The sequence below is a fragment of the Pinus tabuliformis genome, chromosome 7 (genome assembly GCF_031772625.1).
Source record: "Pinus tabuliformis cultivar Carrire ecotype Pingquan chromosome 7, CPIR1, whole genome shotgun sequence".
NCBI lineage: Eukaryota > Viridiplantae > Streptophyta > Pinopsida > Pinales > Pinaceae > Pinus > Pinus tabuliformis.
The window spans coordinates 526951421-526976697 of record NC_142293.1 but is presented as its reverse complement, the minus strand read 5'-3'; positions in this window follow the sequence as shown (position 1 = coordinate 526976697).

The window sequence follows — 25277 nt, the reverse complement described above, 5'->3', positions numbered from 1 at the left end:
CTTCATGGAGATTTCCCCCACCTTACAAAATAAATCTTCTCCTTTTATATTACATTGACGAAACCTTTCTATCCTTGACTACTCAACAGATATTAAGAAAATCAACTTGCAATTTTGATTGAAGAATTAATTCGATTCAAAATCACATCCCTGAAATCTAGAAATTGATTTCATTTTTCTCCACAGAATGGGGTTCCTCGTGTCTTGTCTTTTCTTTCTTAACTCTCTCACTAAACTACGATACTCATTCGTTGCACTGGAGTGCCAAATTTTTCTTTTACTTTTGTCAACCAAAGAACATCAGGTGGACACACTTAAATTTATGTGAGATTCTCTTATAATCGTGAATTATTTGGTCAACGACTCCCTCACAAAGGAGAAATCTATGGAAAATGTCATGAAAAGAATCATGAAAATTGTTGAAGATATCACATCCAAAGCATATGTCCAAGATTTCTAAAATATGCTAACGAGGGGTGTAAATAAAAGATAAGTGATTAATAGTCAAATTAGGTCTGATATAATTCCCTAATGGTAAATGAAGTCTATTAAAATTCTTTTAGTTAAATTGGTTGATACAAGAAAAAATAAAACAAAAAATTGGGGGGCTCAAGTGACCCATGGCAACCCTAAGGAGACACATGTGTAGACAAGCCAATATGAAATATTTCATAATTAATTAGTAGTATTGTGTGTTTTGTTGGGGTACTTTGTAGGGTATTCACCTACAAAACCCCTCTTTTTGTTTCTCAGATATATTCTCCTTATGAAAATCATGTGTTCTTATTATAGAGGAGAAAACAATTGGAAAATTTTGATCAATTAGCTCTGTAATGGCTGATGTATTTATTACAAACTATACACAAAAGTATACAACAAATACTATATATATATATATATATATATATATATATATACAAATACTATTTATGGTTATTTGTTATATAACCATATATAACAAATATTTTAATAAAAATATAAATTTCAAATTCCTCTCGGCATTAAAGCATATAGTTAAGCGTAAATTTGTACTTTGTTGACGCTAAACTGAATTGGATTCGTAACTTTCACATATTAAGAAAAATCCTCAAATATTTAGGGAATAGAACATGTGATTTGATTTTAGAATTTTATGTTTTCATTTTGATCCACTTTGTTTTGGAGGTTGGGGTTTATTTTAAAAATTTTGTTTAGCTTTGTTAGATCAAACATTTTGGAATTTTATGTTTCCTTTGTAATTTATTTAAAGTTCAAGTTTAGTTTTATTTTATTTTATTAATAATTTAATCAAATAATTCAGGATTAAGTATTATTATTTAAGCTTTTCATTTACGAGGATTTGGGGGGCCGCAACATGAGCTAGGGTTGGAGTTGGAGCTAGGGTTTTGACTCAGGGTACCATGGTGGGACGCGCAGGGGGGAGTGTCGCTCCCTCCTATAGTCAGGTAGTCACGGAGGGAAGTAAGGACATGGGAAAGAAGCATTTCAAAAAACCTCCGGAGAAGGTTTCAGAAGCAAGAAGCAAGGGAACATTAGGAAGAAATGGACTTCAGGATCAGGAAGGGAATCAACAGGAAACAAGTAAAGAAAAGGAGAATAGAGGCAGCAGTGAAAAACCGGCTTCCATAAGGACAACTGGGGTCTACAAACCCAAGTTGAGCAACATTCCCGAGGTCATATTGAGTGATCCAGCGATACAAGCGCATAGGGATCATATGATGGAACATGTGATCATATGCATGTTCATGGGGTTATGGCCGATGGAGAGGGCATTACACATCTGGATAAGGAGCCATTGGAAGCCAAAGGGAGAAATAAATTTACATCTGGGTTCTAAGGGCTTCTTCATAGTGGTGTTCACAAGCCTAGAGGACAAAGACAGAGTGTTCGAAGGGGGGCCTTATTTCTATGCTGCGGCAGGACTCTACATGCGGCCATGGATGATGAACTTTTTCCCAGAACGTGAAACATTCACATCAGTACCAGTCTAGATCAGACTATACTCCCTCCCTCTAGATTATTGCCTACTAGAATCTCTGAAAACCATAGGCAACAAGCCGGGGCATTTTCTAAAGATCTCAGAGGCAACTCTGAAAAGAAAATATACCTCCTTCGCTCGAATATGTGTGGAAATGGACCTATCTGGAGCCCTTCTGGAAGCAATAATTTTAGAAGTATATGATCAAGAATGGGTGCAGACTGTGGACTATGAGCACATACCATTTAGGTGTCACAAATGCCATGAATATGGGCATCTATTCAGAGACTACCCAACAATCAATATGGAAGGTAATGGGAAAACTACTGTGGATAGAGATCACGAGGGTTTCACCAAGGTTGGAGGCAAAGGGAAAGGGGGTAAACGCCCACATAAGAAGATAAATGAGGACAAACATACAAGACACAACAGTTTCAAGATCCTAGAGGAAGAAGAGGAGAACAAGGAGACAGTCTAGGCCATGGAGAACGTAACCAAGGAGCAGGATAAGGAAGCTGACATGGAGGGTATCATAGTAAAAAACCAGCAAAAGGATGATATACCAAGCTGTATGGAGATCGGTAGGGACCATGAGATGACTCCAAGTGAAGTGTGAACGGATGACCATGAACTAAAGGAGATTCTAGATAGGGAAAATCTAGATCTAGAGAAATTTATGGAACAAGGAAAGAACATAGGAGTGGACTCCCTACCAAAAGAGGATTATGACAGAGTACAATAGCTCTTTCTATGGAGGTCACAATCAAAGGGAGCTGGAGTCAAAAGAAATCATGAAAGCCAGGAGCCAATTGGGTCAAAATGATGGAGAACTCACAGGCACAATCTCCAAAGAACTCAGGTAGGAAAAGAGGAAGAAAAAGACAGAATGAGTTGCTGAACGAATGTGGAAAACTATTGATCAACTCAGGTAAGATGAAAGATCTCACCAGTTATTCCTTTACTAACCTTTCTTAATGAAGCTCACAACCTGGAATATTAGAGGCATAGGGAATAGAAGGAAACAAAGAAATCTAAGTAATAGAATGAAAGAAGAAAAACCAGATATGGTTTTTATTCAGGAGACAAAATGTTTGATGGATAAGATAAGAGAAATTCATAATAAGTGGTTAATCAAGTATGAGTATCTAGAGGTTAAGGAAAATAACTCGGCGGGGGGATTCTCATGCTGTGGGATCCATAGAAATTTGGAATCCTGGATGCTTCTAAGGAGATATAAATGATTACAAATGTTTATGGACCTCAAAAGCAAGCAGACAAACTCAAGCTTCTCACCTCCCTGGAGGATCTAAGAGCAAGACATCCCAATTTGCCCTGGATCGTTGCAGGAGATTTCAATATGATAAGATCTCTTTCAGAGAAAAAAGGAGGCACTAGACAACTAGGCAGAGACTACATGGCCTTCCAGAACTTCATTATGAACATGGGACCAGTGGACACTGAAAAAATAAATGCAACCTTCACATGGAACAATAAAAGGGGAGGGGCTTCTCAAGTTGCTTCCAAACTTGATAGATTTATTATTTCAGAGGACCTCCTCCTCACAGGACCCGCCATAACAGCTTCCATTCTGCCCTTTGGAGGTTTAGATCTCTGGCCTGTACAACTCGAAGCCACCTTTTTGGGAACTTCGAGAAACAGACCTTTCAGGTTTGAAAATGCCTAACTCTCACACCCTAAATTCACTAGTAACATTGATGAATGGTGGAGAGAGGAGTTGAACATTCAAGGCACAAAAATGTTCATGCTCCAGTAGAAACTTAAACATATCAAATCTAGACTTAAAGCTTGGAACAAAAAGGAATTTGGCGATATATTTAAAGCCAAAAGAGAAACTGAGCAGAAGCTCCAGGAGATTAATCAGATCAACATCACAGATGGCTTCTCTGAAGAGTGGCAAAAACTAACTGACTCTTTGCAGGAAGAATGGGAGAATCGATGCTTACAAGAGGAAATCTTCTGGAGGCAAAAATCAAGGATACAATGGATTAGAGAGGGAGAAAGAAATACAAGTTTCTTTTATAAATCCACTATGGCTCACAAGGCACACAACAGAATCACAAAGATCAAAGATTCTCAAGGTATTGAGCTTATCTCTCATAATGATATGGAATCAGTCCTTGTACAACACTTCTTCAATATTGCAAAGGAGCCTCTAGAGGATAGATCCAGGTTCATTGACCATTTCACTCAGTATATCCCTCAGCTAGCTACCAGAGAGGACAACCACAATCTTAACAGGCCAGTATCGGAAGAGGAGATCAGTGAAGTGATTAATGAAATGCAAAATGGTAAAGCACCAGGCCCGGATGGATTCAATGTAGACTTCTTCAAAGCCTACTGGGAAACAGTCAAACAGGATATCCTCGAGGTAGTGGAAGACTCAAGAAAATCCAAAAAGGTACTGAAGGCTCTTAATGCTTCCTTCATAGCTCTTATCCAAAAGCAGGAAAATGTTATGACTTTGGATGGTTTTCGACCCATAGCCTTATGCAATGTGGTGTATAAAATTATTTCCAAGGTGATAGCCAATAGACTCAAGCCCCTTCTACCTTCTCTCATCTCGGAGGAGCAAACAGGCTATGTGGAAGGAAGACAAATCCTCAACAATATCATCCAAGCTCATGAGGTGGTACACTCTCTCAAAAGCAACAAACAAGCTAGTATGATCATTCAGTTGGACCTAGCGAAAGCCTATGACAAACTAAGTTGGTCTTACATAAGAGCAATTCTAAAAGCCTATGGCTTTGACCAAAATTGGATAAGATGGGTTATGGCACTAGTTAACACGACCAGTTTTTCCATACTGCATAGTGGAGCTCCATCAAGAGCCTTCACACCCTCCAGAGGACTCAGAAAAAAAGATCCACTCTCACCATTCCTCTTCATCCTCATGATGGAAGGGCTAGGTAGAGCGATCAAAATGGCAAATGCTGAAGGACAAATCTAGGGTATCAAACTCACCTCAGATGGAGTGGCAAACACTCATCAAAAATTTGTGGATGACACAATGTTGTAGGGCATACCCACAATCAAGGAAGCCAGAGCAATAAAAAACATCTTAAATGACTTTGCTAGGGTAGCAGGCACAGAGGTAAGCCTCAACAAGTCCAAAATCTTTTTCTTTAACACTAATATTTCTATTCAGAGAAACATTACCAGAATTCTTAGATTTCAAAGGGAACAACTACCTTCCAAATATCTTGGCATTCCTCTTACTGACAAACCTCTAAGCAAGAAAGTGTGGGAGCCAATATTAAATAAACTTTAGGACAAGGTCAGAAAATGGACATGCAGGTCACTAAATTTGGCAAGGCGCCTTGTGCTCACACAGGCGGTCTTGCAGGCCATTCCCATTTTCATGTTTTCAGCTCTTCCTACTCCTCAAGGCATTAAGCAGTAGATAAGAAGTATACAAAGGGACTTTCTATGGGGCAGAGGGGAAGAGAAAAAGAAGTGGGCTTTAGTAGCCTGGGACAAGCTCTACAAGCCCAAAAGCCATGGCGGCTTGGGGCTTCATGATCCTAAGACCCTCAGCAGAGTTTTGGGAGCTAAGCTTTGGTGGAGATGGATCAAGGAGTCGAATTCCCCTTAGGCTAAGCTTTGGAAACAAAAGTATGCCAAGTATTGGCAGGAGAAGGATCACATTAGAATGTCAGGGAAAATCAGGGGCTCACATATTTGGAACCTTGCCTGGGAAAATAAAAGTATTGTTCAGCAACACTGTTTCTGGGAAATCCGAGCAGGGGACCTTGCTCGATTTTGGGAGGACAACTGGCAACAGGAACCCAACCTTTATAGGGATGAATTAGCAGATCTCAAAAGTGACATAGATAGCAAAGGTCTATTTTTGGTAAAATATTTTTGGGACTAGGGAAGGAATAATGGAAAATGGAGGGATTGGAAGGTTCTAAGATACAGTGATGAGAGTCCTCTGAAGGCCAAGGCAGACACTCTCACCCAGGATCTAGAGCATAGAAGGATTTTGGTTTCCTCCTCACCTGACCAATTAAGATGGGGAAAGAACACTGAAGGTAACTTTAACCTCAAAGAGGCTAAACAGGAAGTTACAGGATTTAACTTTGTGAATCCTGATCAAGTCTGGAAGAAACTATGGCAAAGCCCCCACTGGATGAAAATAAAGTTATTCATTTGGCTAGTGCATCATAGGAAAATCTTAACTTGGGAGAATCTCCTAAGGAAAGGCTTCATTGGTCCTTCTAAATGTTACCTCTGTGGCTCACATGAGGAGACGATTGAACACCTTCTCAACCTCTATCCTTTCACTTCCAAGGTGTGGGACTGGGTGGCCTCAATCTTTAGACAAACTGATAGGGATAGTCTCAGCATATCCAACACATTGAAGAACTGGAGGAAGAATTTCTCAACGAATGAGATTATTAATAAAGCCTGGATTCTAGTTCCAGGCTTTGTCATCTGGAATGTTTAGAAAGAGCGCAATAGTTGGATCTTCAAAAACAAAACACGTAAGCCCCAACACGTAACTGATCAAATTCTAAGGCAACTCAAAGACACAGTAAGAAGCTTGTTAAGAACTCTTCCTAAGGATCCTCCTCTGCCCCAAGAGGAGAGTATTATACTTCACTTGGGTCTCCAGTCCATCAATCCTCTGGGAATAATAAAGGGAGTGAGCCTAATAAATACATGTGTTAACATTTGGAGGCCCCCTCCTTATGGTTTCTTAAAGGTTAATATTGATGGAGCATCTAAGGGCAACCTAGGATTAGCTGGCTTTGGGGGTGCCATAAGAGATGATCAGGGGAAAATAAAGAAAATCTTCCATGGCCACTTGGGGAAGGCCACTAATAACATGGCTGAGCTCATGGCATTAGAGCAATGCTTGGAAATCCTAGTGGATTCAAATTCACACAATGTTATAATTGAAGTAGATTCGAAATTGATTATTAGAGCGGCCAAGAAAATATGCAATGGAACCTCTCTAGATAAAGTGTCAAAGCATTGGAAGCTTTTGCAGGTTTTTCACCATATCTACTCCCACCTGCAAACCCTTAAAACTGTCAGATTTGTTCATGTGAAAAGGAAAGCTAACATGTTAGCGGATCGGTTGGCGAATGAAGGAGTCACCAATAGGGACAGGGATTCTAGGTATGCTTGGGATTCGTTACCTACAGGCAAATTGTGGGAGGACTGTCTCTGTCAGGCGACCCAAGATATGGAACTATGGACTAATAGGATGGATCGAAGGGATTCAAGAGACAGGCAGGAGGAGGGAGAACCCTAAACCGTCTGACCCTTTTGGTTTGGCTGTTTTCTAAAGCTCGGAGTACTTTTGATTAAATGATGAAAGGACTGACTCGGATAGTACCACAGGTTTGGTCGTCCATTTTCATATTGCTTAGTTGGGGTTTGACAGAGAATCTAGGTGGACTGGAATGGTTTAAGAACTGCCCACTGGACTGGACTGTTGGACATCACTTGGTGAAAGAGCGTGTATGCTTTTCCACGAAATAACCGATTCCAAACCACAAGTGGTATATCAGGTGGGGTCCGAATGGTTTCTGGTTTTTTGAGGTTGGCCCCCGATTCCACTCTTCGTGCGACACGTTGCGGCGAGAGGTGATAGAATACTCTCACACTTCTTGTCCTCTCGATATTCACGAAGGCCGTTGGATCTAAGTCGGGTGATCAATGGCGGTGATTTGTTTGTGTTAGTTGGTTGGGAGTTTTAAACCCGAAAAAGTTTAGAGTGCTATGCTTATAATTTTTGTCGAGTCCGTTAGAAAGTTTTAAGTGTGGTTTGTGGTGGGACTTCTTGTGGATCCTCGGTGGGTCATTTGTGGCCTTTTGTGGCCCCTGGTTCAGTGGAATCATCTTCCAAGGAGTTCAAGGTTTCATTTGGTGCATGTCAGCACTACCAGATGGTCTTTTGCCCTAATTGTTTGGTGGTTACACCCCGTTTTTCCTGTTCAGGCTTCTCATGGTTTTGGGTGAGTGGTTCGGTTTCTGCTTGCCCTGCTGACTGATGAAATCTCACAGAGTTGGTGCAGCTTCATGTAAATTATGTATTATTGACTAGCTTAATAGAAGGTATTACTCTTACTTGATAAAAAAAAGTATTATTATTTAAAAAAAATACAATATCAAAATCATTACACTAAAATCATATTTTAACATATAAAAATTTAAATAATTAAAATGAAAACCCAAGTTTATAACTTTCATAAAAATTACAATAAATTATTTATCATAGGCCAGTAATCAATCAAAGGGTGAAGAACTATTGAAAAGTAACATAGTTAGAGTTCAGCTCCAATTCAGAAACCTCAACAAACAAATGTGATTTTTAAATTTTTGGGAACAAAATTTTTTACATACTCTTTTAATAAATTATATTAATTAATTCGATCACTTTTAAATATTATATTAAGTTAAAATATTTTATTTTATTTATTTCATATTTTAAATTGAAACAATTTTTTTTATAAGGTTAGGAGTATTATATTTGTGTTGAGAGGGGAGGAAAGGTTAAATAAGATGTGATTTTCACTAATACTTCAAAATATTTTTAAATGGTTAAAAATATAATTTTTTAGATGTAAAAGAATAGGTTAACAACCCAATACAATCCAAAGTATTTAGGAGTAAAAATTTGTTTCTTTAAAAATTCAATTTTTTAGATGTAATGGAATAGGTTAACAATCCAATACAATCCAAAGTATTTAGAAGGAGTAAAAAATCGTCTCCTTATAGACAATCAATAGGTCATTTTAGGTGAGTTTTTTTTCTTGAGTAACCTTGATGGGTCAATTTGTATTCACATGTAGTAGCAAGAGATGATTATCCTCACTATCTATTGACAACTAAGTTATGATGAAGTTTACCACCTTCATACACAAGAATAAATGAAGCTAAAATAGGAGGTTTTGCAAAGCAATAAGTCCCTGCCTTTTGGGACCAAACATGGATTCTAAGTCATGGAGCAAGAGTCTATCACCTAAGCATGATGCTCAATGTTGTCTCAAGTGGATAGAGAGGTAGATTTGTTAGATCTATCTTGACTATATGCTAAGCTAAGCATCATAGGGACAAAGGGTTCTAAAATACATTATTGAAAATTTGAATTGTTGCTTGACCAAATGACTAGGAAATCATTCTTTCAATAATAACTTGTTCCAACATGGGTTAAAGTATCAAGCACTATGCTTTCCATTTTCACTTATTGATCCAAATTGGATCATCGTACATTTTTTCTTCTATGTTGGTGCTTTATGGGTGGAAAATTTGGAGGAATTAGCTTGCAAGGCTCATTTTAGTGGTAGGTTCTAATTCAAATAACTGGGGTCCAGAACCTTTTGAAGCCATTTGAGGCACAAAAACATTGTCTTTTGGAGTTGAAGCCATTTGAGGCACAAAAACATTGTCTTTTGGAGTTTCAAAGTGTTGGGGAACTTTATTGTCTTATTAAGAACAATACATCCACTTAACATAAATTATCAACTAGTGTATGCCCTTTTGTTTCAAGGCTATCATGCGTAGTATGTGTGAGAAACAATCACTAACTGAGATTAACTACTTCCTATTAAACTTTTTATGTTATGCTTCCCCAACAAGAAAACAACCCTCAGTCAAAGCTTAGTGTTAATGTAAATTATTCCACACTTGCAAAGATTAAAATCACACTTCACTCAATTTTGGAATCAAAACCTCATTGTTGCAAACAACACTTGCATGAAAACAAAAGCACTCTGCACTCAGTTCTAGAAATGTAAATCACTCTTTGCAGGAAAGAAACAACACTGGGTCACTCTTGCAGAAAGGGAATAACACTTGATCACTCTTGCTAAAAGGAAATAACACTTGAAGCAACCATATCCTCACTAGCATAAATGAAATCTTTCAACACCACAACCAATCAAAAATCATTCACCAATTCCAGGTAACATAACCAGTTGGGAAAATAAGATGTTACCACTGTAACTACATCAATAATGCCGAGCTAGAAACAATAAAGGATAGCATTACTAAACTGTATCATCTATTTAAAATAACATTACATAATAGTAACCTGTAAAAATAATCAATCATAGAAATCGAGTAATCATAAGAAATAATCATCAGCATGTTACAACAACTTAATCAACACTCTGTAAATAGTAACAAATCACAACAATCTATAACAACAGTGAGTAAGAACGATAACAATACAATTTGTTAATTATGTGCATTGGCTATGATTAAGTAATAAGGACTTGTATTCAAGAACTCCTACAAAAAATCATGCATAATAGCAGTATGCTAATCACACAAAAAGTCAATAACAACAATAAACTTCAATTCCAAAAATCTTATTTACAACCCACAAGCTAATGAAATAAATAGCTATGCTACTTTGTGTCATCACATCAATCACTGCTATAGAAGAGGGACCCTCCTCCTTAGAATAGAGTTGGAGGAAAACTCACAACCTACAAGTTACATAATAATTCATGAAACGAGCCATAAACTTGTTGAGTCTTGCATTAATGGTAAAATAAAAATATAGATGCATAGTCTCAGAGAAAATAATGTAAGCTCCCTTCTCGGGGTAGGGAGATCTCCTTATATAGGTTTTCATTTACATCCAATCTTGGAAATAAACCAAAACAAGAACAATCTTAAGAATCTTTTTATTCTCAAGCTGTCCAAATAAAGTTAACTGAGAGTTCTTTAATAACCAATTACAAAAAATTAAATACAAATAACTAAAAACATGGGGATCATAACCATTATGGCCAAATCGGTCACATTGCTTAGGAGAATCAAATCCCCATTGTCTCAGCAAAATACGTTGAGTGTGTTAGATAATAATGTACATAAAAACAACCCAAAACAACATCGATACTTTGGAAGTAATGACATCTCAGTATGTTGGAGTAACAAAAACGTGGAATCCCAGAGTAGTAACATAATAAGGTTATACAATAACAACATCGTGTCATCCTAGAATAATAACATCCTAAAAACAGTGGAGTAACAACATCCTAGGCTAGTTTGGTCATCCTGTAAACATTTTCCTCAACATGATGTTAGTAATAACATCCAAAACAAATACTCCTTTCAAATGCAAGAAAAACTTAGCAGATTAAAGTGACATAAATATTTGGCATACCTAGATCAAAATATAGGATATTGGATTGAAAGGATGTGGCTATTGAGGATTAAATAGACAAAAATATAAGAAAAAAGGTGATAAAGATAAGCCAATTCTTAGACCCAACATCTTCCCCCAACTGAAGCAACTACATGTCCTCATGTATACCACTAATCAATTTAACTCTTCCTTGCAGTGGGAGTCTTGCAGATGAATTTCTATGAAATTATAGGCATTTTCAATATCATCCACAATAGATCTATATCTATTAGAAATAATTGAGTCTAGCCAAAAACAAATTGCATATCCTAGCTTGAGCTTGTAGTAATTCTGATATTTTTCCACAGGGAGACATATTAAAGGAAAATGTAGTCTAAGTCCATGTTAATTAGGCCCACTTATCTTGATGCAATTGATCTACTTTGGAACCCTTAAGAGGGCTTAGATAATGTTAGGGTAGCAATATTGATCTCTTTTCTTCAACTCACTATTAGAGGTCTCCCAATCTGCTTTTACTTCCCTCCAAGGCATCTTGTTTTTGCAGGTCAATAATTCCATAGTAGAGCTCCAAGACTTTCTGTCGAACAATGTACACAACAACAAATCGCTCGATGGACCCAAGAAAATTGTTATAAGTATTGGTCACTATGGAAACGAGAGTTGCTTCTCCTCTGATCCATAGCTTCTTGTGCTCTTGATTTATTATTATAATAACATGATCCAATTTCCATTTTATTTGATTATTAAACAATAAAGCAAAAACCCATAACTGAATATCTCCAACATATGGTGAGAGGTTAAACTTCCTCTCTCCATACCAAACATACTCATGCATACACAACTCACATAATAAATTTTGTTCTACAATGTTGATTTGAGAAAAAGTATCTAAAAAAATCATAATTCTAGTTAGCTCATAAGGTATTTTCACATTTATCATGGTCATCTAAAAAAGAACATACTTCTCATGAAGAAACAAACAGTAGGAACGAGAATATCCTTTGTAACACAATAACTCATGTGCAAGGTCATACATTTTCTCCTTTTCCTGTTGCAGTACCTGAATTTCATCCTTGAGCTCCTTCAACTATTTATTTTCCTTCCTTCTCTATTCTCTAAGCTCTTCCCACCTAAACCTATGAAATGCAATTTGTTTCATCCAAGCCTCCCTAAGATCATGAATGCTCTTTTATGCTCACTAAGGGGGATTATGTATGACTGCAACAATAGGGTTAATTACAACTTCAATTCATATCTCTCACTAACCAAAGCATCAATATCAGTGTTGAGTACCTTGGATACTATTACTTGAGTAAAAGTAGCATCACTATCAGGTTTTTGTGAATCCACCAAAGTCTCTTCCTCTATTATAGGGTGAATCACCTTAGTTATTGGTTCTTGTGGGTCAAGATGAGTTTCTTCAACTTCTTCTGCAAGATGAACTGCCTCAACTATTGGTTCTTGTGTATCATCAGTGACGGTGGTAGGTTCTTCTGTGTCAACCGTGATTTGTTCCTCCTTGGGATCATAGAAAATTTTAGGGGCGAATGTTCGCCCTTTGGCGAAATTAAGGGGTTTTAAATTTTTAGTGGGCGAATATTTTGTATCATAGTACATTTTTACAAATCACCTCAAATAGCCCACCTTATTTTAAGGGAGAGGGTAAAAAAAATAAATTTAGCCCTTGAAATTAGGAGTTACAACTTTCCATTCGCCCATTTTCAAGAATAGGTTTTATTTAAGTGAATCCTATGGGCCAAAGGCCCAAATACCATATTTATAAAAGAGGTATGGTAAATTAATAAGAATATAAATAAATGAGAGGTATGGTAAATAAATAAAACATTTTTTATATTAACTCCATAAGTCACCTTATATACATGCAAGGGTGTAAACAAATAAAAATATAAGTAAAGTGGAGGTATGGTAAATAAATAAAACGTCTTTTTATACTTACTCAAAAGGTATGGTAAATAAATAAAAATATAAATAAACTAGACGCATGGTAAATAAATAAAACCTCTTTTTATATTTAGTCCATAACCCTCATTCTATTTATGAAGGCTCAAGAAAGAGGTTTTATTTAAGTGAATCCTATGGGCCAAATACCATATTTGTAAAAGAGGTGTGGTAAATTAATAAAAATATAAATAAACGAGAGGTTTGGTAAACAAATAAAACATTTTTTGATATTTACTCCATAAGTCACCTTATATTTATGAACACTCAAAAAATGCATTATATTTAGGTGAAACCTATGGGCAAAATACTATGGGACAAATACCATGGACTAGATTGTTATTAATACCATGCAAAAAAACATTATTAACCCTAATATTAGTATTAATAAAAATAAAAATGGCACATGGTATTGACCCATGGTATTCACCAAAATGACACATGGTATTGACCCATGGTATTCACCTGGAATGTAGCCTATTTAAATGGGTGAATAAAACCAACATAGATCCATCTTTACTCTGAATCTACTAACGCCCGAGAGGTATCAAACATCGTGATATGCAAACTAGCATAGAGTGAAAAAATATTTGATCCGATCAAGAGTAAAAATGGATGTTGTAATTTAATGTATGTTAAACATTTTAGCTTGGTTAAAATAAAAAATAAAATAAAAATCAACTATTAATTTTATTAATTTTTATAAATTACTAATAGTAATTTTTAAGCTCTAGGTGTATGATAACCCATGGTAATACCATGGTATTCATGTGAGCATAGACTATTTAAAGGGGAAATTCTATCATCTTAGATCCATCTTAATTCTGGGTCTACCAAGTGCTCAGAGGGATCAATAGATTTCATCCCCCTAAGAGTGGTAGATGTGGAGTTAAGATGGATATAGGTTGGTTTTTATGATAATGAAGATATTAAATAGACTTAGGAAATTATATTGTAAAAACATATTAAGGTGAATGGTTAAAGCATAGACATTGGACAAGTATATTTGTATACTTCTATTTTAAACTGAAACAAATCCAGGGCTAAAAGGAATGGATTGATTGCACTAGTCATCCTTCTATAACTTTCCAACATATGCTGGAGTAAACAGATTGTAATTTGGGTAATTTTTCTAATTGCAAATAGGAACATACTTGTGTATGGGCAGGGTGGTTACGAGGTCCCTAGAAGTGATGAATTTGAATTTTTCTTGGTTTTATATATAGTATTAGGTTTTTTCTCATGAACATACTTGTGTATGGGCATGGTGGTTACGAGGTCCCTAGAAGTGATGAATTTGAATTTTTCTTGGTTTTATATATAGTATGGTTTTTTCTCATGCTTTCTGTGAATGGCACGGGTGAATTTTATCGTACACCCACTAGGTTATCAATATATAATTTCGGTAATTTTGATTTCAAAAGATATTTTAAAGAAATGCAATGATTTCATTTGTGTCTTCAATAAACACAAGATTTTATAATTGAGTAAAATATTCGCCATGCCTGGTGAGAGATTCGCCAAAAAATTATATATACATATCATATTATTGATAAAATCGCCTTCCATTTTTCCTATATACCATGGAGATTCGCCCATTTATTATACATGTAAATTTAGGGGGGGTTCTTAAAATTTTCCCTGCTCGGGATTGGATTGCTTCAGCTACTAGTTCTTGTGTGTCAGCAAAATCATCAATGAGTTCTTTTGTATCATCCACGATCTAATCCTCCGTAGGATAGGCTGCCTCAGTTATTGTTACTCCTGTAACAACGATGTTGTTGACGGGTTCTAATGTATCAATCTACATTTCTTCCTCATTACTTTACCCCTCAATATCAATATCTTCTCCTGCAATTAAGTTCTCTTCCTCGGATAACACTGGTTCTTGTGGATCACTGGCATCCCAATATTTTTTTTACACTTATATGAAGACAATTTATGAAATTCGTATATTGTCCTACACATATCTTTCTTCACCAAGAATTTCTCCAAAAACTACACATAACTTGTTTTCGGGCTCCCTAGTTTTCCATCTCTTAGTCTTAGGGGATGTTATGAAACCAGTTCACAAAAATATAGAAAAGAAATATAAACGCCTTAGAATTCAGCCTCTTCAAGGGGGAAACCTCCTTTACATTACACAAATGAACAATTTTTGGATGATACAAATGACAAGACCTCCTTTCTATATATAGAAGTCTAAGGAGTCATAATATAATCAGAGTCGACATAACAATAATAATGTAAGGGAACAATAATAACAATGGTGGGCTTCTATGGGGCACAATAATAACAATATGGGGACTACATGGGCACAACAATATAATAAGCGGGTTGTACTAATAACAATAAGGGGGTACACTAGCAGTATAGGGACCTAACATGCCCCTCTCCTTTAAAAAGTGTTGTCCTCAACGCTTGAGTAGTTCTTGATGCTTCTGTATAAAATTCTTGTCCTCCCATGTGGAATCTTTAGCGGGTAAGTTCTTCCACTTGATGAGATACTATGAAATTGATCGATTTTGTAGCTATCAGGTTCTTGTTTCTGTGATTTCTCCAGGTTCCAATATGATTTTTCCTTCCTCATCAAGTTCTGGCAATATTCTTTGAACTAGGATCTTCTGCAACTTCTGAATGAGTGGCTACACTTCTTCATCCTTCTTCCATTCATCCCTTGCTTCGTTTATCCAATCTGGTTGGATAATAGAAATAGTACAAAACAATTCTTCCACATCCTCATCCTTTCTTGAGAAAGCATCTGCAACAACATTTTGCTTCCCTTTTTTGTAGATGGTTTCAAAATCATAACCCAACATATTTGTGACCCATTTTTTTTGTTCTTCTAAGGATAATCTTTGTTCTAGAAAGTATTTAAGATTATCATGATCCATTTTTACCTTAAAGTGTATTCCCATTAGGTAAGGTCGTCATTTCTTAAGTGCATGTAGTATTGCCAACATTTCCTTCTCATAAATAGCTTGCTTGAGATGTAGCCATAAAAATACCCAATTTCCTACATCAAAACTTCTTTCACTGTGATGTTGACTCGCCTGCTGTTTCATTCGATTCCGCACCAAAGTGGCGTTATCCTTTAAAAGTTGGAGAACTTGTTGTTGATGCTTGATGTGATCTTTCACTGCTTGAATCTTTTTCTTCTTGATATGTCCTTCTATCTTAAGAGTTTGAGGAGTGGTAATTTCTTCCAATGCATTACAAGATATGGTTGGATTCATTTCTTGATGCTCGATGTGATCTTTCACTTCTTGAACATTTTTCTTCTTGATATGTCCTTCTATCTTGATAGTTTGAGGAGTGGTAATTCTGACCAATGCATTATAGGATATGGTCGGATTCATTTCCTCTTTCTCGACATGGTCTTTCACTTCTTGAACCTTTTTCTTCTTGATATGTCCTTCTATCTTGAGAGTTTGAGGAGTGGCAATTCTTGCCAATGCTTTAGAAGATATGGTTGGATTCATTTCTTCTTTCTCTGGGGTTGGTTCCTGGTGTATATCCTCTTCTTTTGATGTTTCTTGATCCTTTTCTTCCTCCTCTTCATAATCTATGTAAAATAATTTCTTCTCCACACACTTATGACTTTTAGTGTATTTGCTATCACAATTGTAACAAAGCCCTTTTTCTCTTTTTTCTTCCAATTGTTGTGGTGTAAAACTTGTAGGTTGTGGAAGGCTAGGAGAAAAAAAACTTCCATAATTATAGTCGTGAGTGTTGGGATTCCTTGTTTCCATAATTTCACTTTCAATTTTTCTTGCCAACATGAATGCCTTCTCCAATGAATCAGGTTCCCAAAGGTGAACCTCATGTTGAATGTTATCCTTTAAAGTCCCTATGAAGACATCAATCCTTTGCTTCTCTGGAATATCATTTACCCTTATATTCAATTTTTGAAAGTCCCCAGTGTGCTCTGCCACATTGAACCCTTTTGTTTGAGATTTATCAACTGGCTAAAGACGGTGTTGCTCTTTGTATCCTCATAATGTGCTATCATTTCCTTCGTGAAAATTGACCACGTGACAAGTGGTTTACAAGAACAAAGCCCTTCATACCATAAAAATTGATTTGGTTCTAAATATAAATATGCAATACATACCTTTTGCAACAATTTCACCTCATGTAGATCAACATATTGCTCCATCTGTATTATCCAATTTACCAGATCTTTGCCATCAAACTTCCTCATATTTCCTTTTCTTGATTTTAGGAGCTCGAACTTGAAACGACTATAACTCTATAATTTTAGATATCCAAGTTCTAAAATTGCGTCCTGCAGTAGCCCTCTGAGTCCTCTTTCTAAAACCGCAAGTCTGATCAAGATTAGATTCTGCAAGGAAGAGTTATGTCAAATCTCCCAGGATAACCTGATTACAGACTGGCTCAGTAGAGCGAACTTGTTTGAAGTTCCATGTGTCACTATTTCAACCTTAGCACTTGCAACCGATACAAATAAAACTACAGTTCGTCCTATTGCTATAACTTCTTACAAAATTTCAATCTGATTCTCAAAGAAAAAGTTATGACGATTTTCCCAATGTCACCTATTTGGGATGTAATTCGGGAGCCTACAGAAATCCTAAATGTATTGGACTGTATCTTTGAAAATGTAACAAAACAAGATCTGAAATTCAGGCCTGAGCTTCACCACGTTTTCGACTCAAATGGGTTTTAATTTCAGAGTCTGAAAATTTGTAGAAAAATAATTATAGTGAAATTTCCACAATGACCTGGTTGAGATGGAATTCGGGAGCTTGCAAAAACCCTAATGTCCTCAAATCGTATCTCCAAACATATAGAGAGACAAGATCTAAAATTCGGACCTAAGGTTTAGCGCGCTTTCATCTCAAATGGGTTTTCTTTTTAGATTTTGAAACATCCCAGAACAAAAGTTATAGCAAAAATTCCATGATGCCCTGTTTGGAGAAGTGAAACCCTAGAATCCAAAGCTCTGATACCAAATGTTATGAAACCAGCTCACAAAAAGATAGAAAAGAAAGATAAATGATTTAGAATTCAACCTCTTCAGGGGGGAAACCTCCTTTAAATTACACAAATGAACAATTGTTGGATGATACAAATGACAAGACCTCCTTTCTATATATAGGATTCTAAGGAGTCAAAATATAATCAGAGTCGACATAACAATAATAATGTAAGGGCATAATAATAACAATAGTGGGCTTCTATGGGGCACAATAATAACAATATGGGGACTACATGGGCACAACAATATAATAAGGGGGTTGTACTAATAACAATAAGGGGTTACACAAGTAGTATAGGGTCCTAACAGGGGAGGAGGGTGATCTACCCATCAGTTGGGTGGCCTTAATGAGGCCTCCTAATTCTAAGTATTCCTTACTTTTGGATTTATTTTTCAAGGTTCTGTTGATGGTTAAAAAAGACTAATATCAATAATGGGGAGATCACCCAGTCAAGGCCCTAAACTAAGCCTTTATCCATTTGGAATGGTGATTCCAACTAGTTCAAATGGGCCCAGTTACCCTTGGTCTAGCTATTAACTTATGTTATCTTTGATTACTTCTCAACAAGAAGAGAAAAAAAAATTACCCTCTTGCAACAAGCTTTCAAGAAATAAATCCTTAAGATGACATAAGGGCTAGCCAAGCCACCACTGTGGTTGCACCTACATAATGAGGCTTCTACAAATATGATTAATTAATCTATATCTAAATCTAAATGCATGCCTACTTGCTAATACAGAAAAAACAAGGAAAAGTACTCTAACTTGATACCAAGGAGATAACTCCTAAATACTAAGGGAAAAAATTAAATGGTGAATATCAAGCTACTAAATTAGTTATCACAATTGATATCATAAGTGCAAGACATGTTTTGTTCTAGAGATCAAAATAATAAAATATGAATAATTGGATAATGGAAATAGTTCACATAATTCAATGACAATTAAATTTATTTTTAGTGACAAATTTGTGTAAATAGTTACTAAGAATTTTGATTAAATGCAAGAGTGAATTCAAAAATTAATAACATATCTATGTAATTATTAGATTCAATTGTTGACCCAACAAACAAAAATTCTCATATTTAACAAAAGTGTAGAACATGGAATTATTGGCACAGATCAATCATTAATAGAATACGATTTTATTAACAAATAAAAGTATTTGAAATTATAATATTTAAACATGTATCTCTTGCTGAGTGTTGCAATGAATCTCCAAAAATCCTCCCAAAATCATTAGTTTTGCTAGCAAAGAAAAGAGCTACAATAATGGAAGATTTTCTTCTCTAATAAAGATTATATCTTGAAAGGAAAACCCCCAAAGCTCAGATATGAGTATTCCTCTCAACATACAAGTATATAACAAAATTCCTCCTCATAGAAGTGCTAAGAGTCTCCTATTTGTAGAAAAGAGGAACCCTCTTTCCTTCTCCCAATTGTTATTTATAATTACAAAAAGAAATCCCCAAAATAGAGAGTTATTGAAAGAATGACCGAGATCTCTAATTTTAGTTGGAAAGGATCCCTCTTTTCCTCTTGCTGGTGCAATTCCATTGCTTCAAAAATTCCTAAGCCTCATCTTCCAACCAACTCTCTGTAGAAAATAACTAAAACAAAAATTAAAACCAATAAAACATCAAGAGAAAATTTAGATTTCTAAAATTATGAAAAACAAATTAATGAATTTAAATCTAATTTGATGAATTAATAAAACCAAATCTTAGATTTTCCTTGCTTTCCGTTGGAGAGAATATTGGACATCAATTTTTTTTTGGAATGAATTAGTTACAATGAATCTTCTTAGCCAAAGAATTTTTTCCAAAACCAACTTAGGAAATTAATTTTAGTTGCAAATTCGTCGTTGTAGATTTTGCTGAATTTTTGTCATAGTAAATGAGTAAATCTAGTCAAGCAACCACTCTCAAATCATTCTCCTAATAAGTATCTTTCAAACAAACTCTCATTTATCTCATTTAGCGGAGTAAAACTCAAGATATCAATTGTGGAACACTGGGACCCAAAATCAATTATTTGCTAGAACTTATAACAATGCCGGGCAATTTTTAAATAAAGTTCCATTTTAATAAAATTAAAAAGTATTTAAAAATTAAATAAAAGAATTAAAAATAAAACAAAACAAATATAATAAAAAACTAAATTACAAATAAAACAAAAATAAAAAAGAATATAATGAAATATTATATATAAAAAAGGGGAGGAGTGCTTTAATGTGTGTACAAGAAATATGGAGGAGTGGGTGGGGTCAGGGTTGGAATTTCACAACAGACCCACCCATCAAATTTGATGGTTTTCACACCTCCCTTACAAGTTTTCACACCTCTCTTGCGAGTTTTCACAATTTCAATAAAGAACCTTAACGGTCTTGTAAAATTTCAAGCAATATTCGATGGGCAAATCACCTGGTGATAGGCAATTTGCCTGTCAAATTCCATCCCTAGTGGGGGTCGATGACTGGAGTGCAGAACCTCCCCCAATCCAAAGCTTTTCAATCTACCCATTGTCTAAATGCTTGCATATAATAATACTCCCACTACCTCTCTTAAATGTGATGCCATGTCACCCCGGGTCTTCTTCCCTAGGAGAAATCGAAGGAGCACAACAAAAACATCGGGGTCAGGGAACTGAGGAATATTCCCCTTTTTAATTATTTTATATTATATGCATATATTATATTTATTATATTTTATTTTATTATCATTTAATATGATTTTTAATATATATTTTTTAATTATATTTGTATATTATGGTTTATATATATACAAAGTGATTGAATCATGTGTTTTTTTAATATAAATTAATAATTAATTAAACTAATTAAAAAGTAAATATATTTACAATTTAATTAAATGAAAATTAACTTAAATTAGTTTTAGTTTAATAATTAATGATAAAAAAAATTAACAGTGATGAGTAGTAATTTTTATATAATCTGCGCTCGAAACGCAACAAAAAATGATAGAGTTACATCATATCAAAGAACATATTCTATGAAAATATAAATAAACTAGGAGGCTCTACATCCTCTTCACAAAAACAATTTACTACAGACTTCCTATTGGTATGTTTACAACTATATATCCTGCAAAATTGGCCATAGAGAAACACAATTTTACAATACTTTCTCATTCACAATGAGAGGAGTCCATTGACATTGCATCTGCCATTTCTTCATTTTCATTTCCTTTTGTAGATTGTAGTCTTGTTGCTGGGCTTGTCATAGGTATACTCTCCACTTGTCAACAGAGTGCACCAATTTCATCATTTTGACGATCATTCTGATGTTGAAGGGCTAGCATCATGTCTAATTGTTCTACTACCTGGAGGGAGAGTTGTTGGGTGAACATCAAAAGAGAATGACAATCAATGTTGTTGATGGCGGGGGAATGAGGGAAAAGAGGGAACTTAAGGGGGTCTTCTCCTTCATCGTGATGCTTGTGGGGGTCCATTAGGCCCTTACGACTAGTCCTTCTCCAATTCTAAATTTTATCTCCATGCAATACTAACCTAGTGCCCTTAAAGAAGTGACACCAATGAACCAGAAGGAGAACACCTACCAATGAAATTGAAGATATAAATAAATACTTATACCAAGAATAGAAAAAGTAGATTACGAATTTATGAGTCGATTACAAAAGGAATTCTTGTGAACCCTTCACGTTGTTTATTTCTGTGTGCTTGATCTACTTGGCGCTCAAATTGTCCCTGCCTCATCAATTACCACATGTATATGCTTCAAATCTAACTTGTGATGGAGATGTTTCCTAAGAATTCCAGGACCTAGGGGGGTAGGGCGTGATTGTAATATGAATGCAACCAACCTGGATCGAACCAAGGCATAATGCTGACTTCACATCCCAAGGACGCAAAATCTAGGGATGTAGAAGGTGGAACTTGACTTATTTACACTTAAAATGACTATCCATCCTCATAAAAAAATAAAACCCATGTCGAATTAGGTTCTCTCCTCCATGAATTCTCAAGTTGATCCTTTTTCCTCCCACATGAATGCATTCCTTCCTTTTGGTGTTGGTGATGCATTTGCCAAGACTAAGTGATTGTAAGGAAAAAATATGAGATTTAATAACCAAACCCCACCATGAAAAATTATCGAGAGAAGAGTACAGGAGGGCACATGGCTTGCATGTTGGCCCAACGACATCTTCCATAAGAGACTACAACCATTTAGAGTATTCACTTCACTCATCATTGAATGCACGTGGGAAACATTGATTCCCATAGATTTGATAATTAAATCTTGCTTCCCCATAATGGTTATGTTTTTATAACCTAAAACATAGGGAGATATGACATATTCATATGCAAAGTCATGGAATGGTTTTCTAACTCCTTGTCCCATTGATATTTGTTTGGCCCTTCCTCGGACCACAAGCATTATTGGCTTGTTGGTCCACCATTAATTTTTGTCTCATAAGGACACGATCAAAGCTTTTATGTTGAAAGGATTACAATATACTCATGATTCTTTGTAAAAGAAGATTTAGATTGTTTGTCTTGGAGGTTGCACCCTATTGCAGGAAATGAATGGTTATGAGAGAATCCCCCACAATAGTGATCCTGGAGATTTCATGCTCCTTTGCTAAGATCAGTCTTAGGAAAAGACTGTACATTTCTACCATGTTGTTGGTTTCATTACCAAGACCCCACACAAACTTAATTTCTTGTTGTTAAATGGAAACCAAAGGATACCTCCTCCTCCTGCCACCTGTAACTAATGAGTTAAATTAAGAAAAATAAGTAAACCAATTAAATTTTATCTACATATTTAAATTATATAAATTTGAAAAAAATTATAAAATACAAATTTACATATTTTAATACCCAAGCAACAAATTTGACCAAACTTTGACTGAGGATATCTTCCAAACCGTAAGTCAAAAAGAGACGAAAATTAAACAATTGGGAAGCTGGAAACAAAACGAAAGCAATGAAATCATTAAAATGGAAATCCAAGCAAAGTGAAAATATCTAAAAATAAATTAATCAAAGAAATTCAAGGTATGATCAACAAAATTCATATGGAGAGCCCCATAATTTTTGAAAAAATATTGGGAGTGTTGTGGCCACAATAGGTTGCAAGTTGTCTCTTAAGTTTAGAATTTTTTAGTTTTAAATGAACATTATGTTTAGACAGAAGATTGGTTTTAGGCTTAAATAGGGGGAGTTGTCAAGATTTTTCTTCTTAGGCTTCTTCCTCTCAACAATAGCCTTCTCAATTGGTTCCTTGGCAGTGATTGGGGTTTAATATGCCAAGGTTGTTGTTACTGTTACAAAATTTCTACTCATGCTTGGGAAATAACCAACCATAGGCACTTTTAACTGTCACTTTTTTTCCTTCCTTTTTTTGCGGTGGCTCCTCCTCTTCAATAGGGAAGGCCTCAATTTTTGGGTTCATGGATTTTTTTTTGGTCACCTCAACTGGTTTATAAGAATGAAAACCCTCAATAGGTGTGTCACCATAAATGCCCTTTGTCTCTGCAACATTGTTCCCATTCAACCAAACCATCTCTATTCCAATTCCTTTTTTCCCTCTCTCTTCTTTGTTTGATGATTCCTCCTTACTAGTCTCCTGTACCAAACTCACATTAGGGGTCATAAATTCTTACCACATTCTCCCTTTCTATTCCAGTGCATCAACAACCATGATCTTGATCAACTCGTAGTTTTTCACACAACTCTCACAATTCTTATACTGTCGAACCACATTAGCCATATGTTTTAAGGACTCCAGTAGAAAATGCAAAAGGTTAGCAAATTTTCCATGGTGGAGGTGAGCCAACAATGTGAAATGGTAGTTGAAGACTACCCATAAAATGCCTTTGCAGGTAATGTACTTCTACATGAAATAAACTAGGTTTGAAAAAGGGGTGGCAACGAATTCCTTTCTACTCCTCTACCCTTACTCCTAGCCTATTCACCCCCTTCTAGAAAAATGGATTTTTCTATCAGGATTGATGCTTTTGAATTGAACCATTTTATCCCCATTTGTGGAGAACTGGTCACCCTGGAAATTACCTCCTCTGTGACTTGAATCCTCATTCCTTTCACCATCAAAATTTGTTTAGTCAAGTTCTAAAACCCCAGTAGTTTCTCAAAATACACTATCCATCCTGCATCCTGGAAGATCTAGTAAATTTTTGGATGGATGCACATTAAATCAAGTGATTTTGGTTAATGTGGAATAGTGGCTCCCATAATTGTTGAATGTTCAAGTGCAATTATAGTAGTAGCAGGAATAAAATGAAATTGAGTGGGGAAAGATCGTAAAGTTCAAAGGAATTTGGGAGGTTCTTGGTTTCGATATGTATGCCATAAATGGAAACAATAACAAAATGTGTTACACAGTAATTTGTCACCATTGGTCACCGTCCTTGTTACCTCTTTCCCGCACTTTGTAGGACTCATTTTGGGACCTGTGAGAAGTGACATGGCTTGAAAACACTTGCATTATGTTCCCCTAAGTATGGACTTCATATGCCTTGAAGACATCTCCTGCAGATTATCCTTAAAAAGTCCCCTTTTTGCATTAGCGCAGATCCACAGTGTATCACCCGCGCCAATGGGGGAAATTCTCCAAAGAGGGTGCGCCCATTGGCACTCTGTCTCAGAATCTTACCCGCGCCAACCAAGTTTGGAAAAGTTTGTTAACAAATGCACGCCCGAGAGTTTTTTCCTTTCGACTCATGTGGCTTTTCAAGGATATTGCCAATCTCATGGATGTCGAGATTCATCGTATCTCTATCCATAATAGCTTTTCGAGGATAATGCTTATCCCATGGATGTCTGGATTCATTGTATCTCTTCCTCCTCCTCCATCTATAAAAGCTTGTTCTGGTGCATTTGACAAGCTAGTTTTTGAGCATAGGGAGAATGATACTGTCAGAAGTCTGAGAGATTGTTGAGTCTTCTTTGCATTCATAATCAAAGAGAGAGAGAGGCTTGTTCCCGATCCCAACAAGCTTTGCAAGACATGTGTAGCTGATCACCCAGCCAAAGGAGGATTTGATGTCAGAACTTCAGTTGTATACTCCTTTGTTGATTATCAATAATAGATGACTATCATTATGGTTCCATTCTTGCTGTTCATTATGATGATGTTTGGATTATATCTTTTCTGACCGATATATAATTGCATCTATTGGATTTTATGCTTGTATTCGTATCGT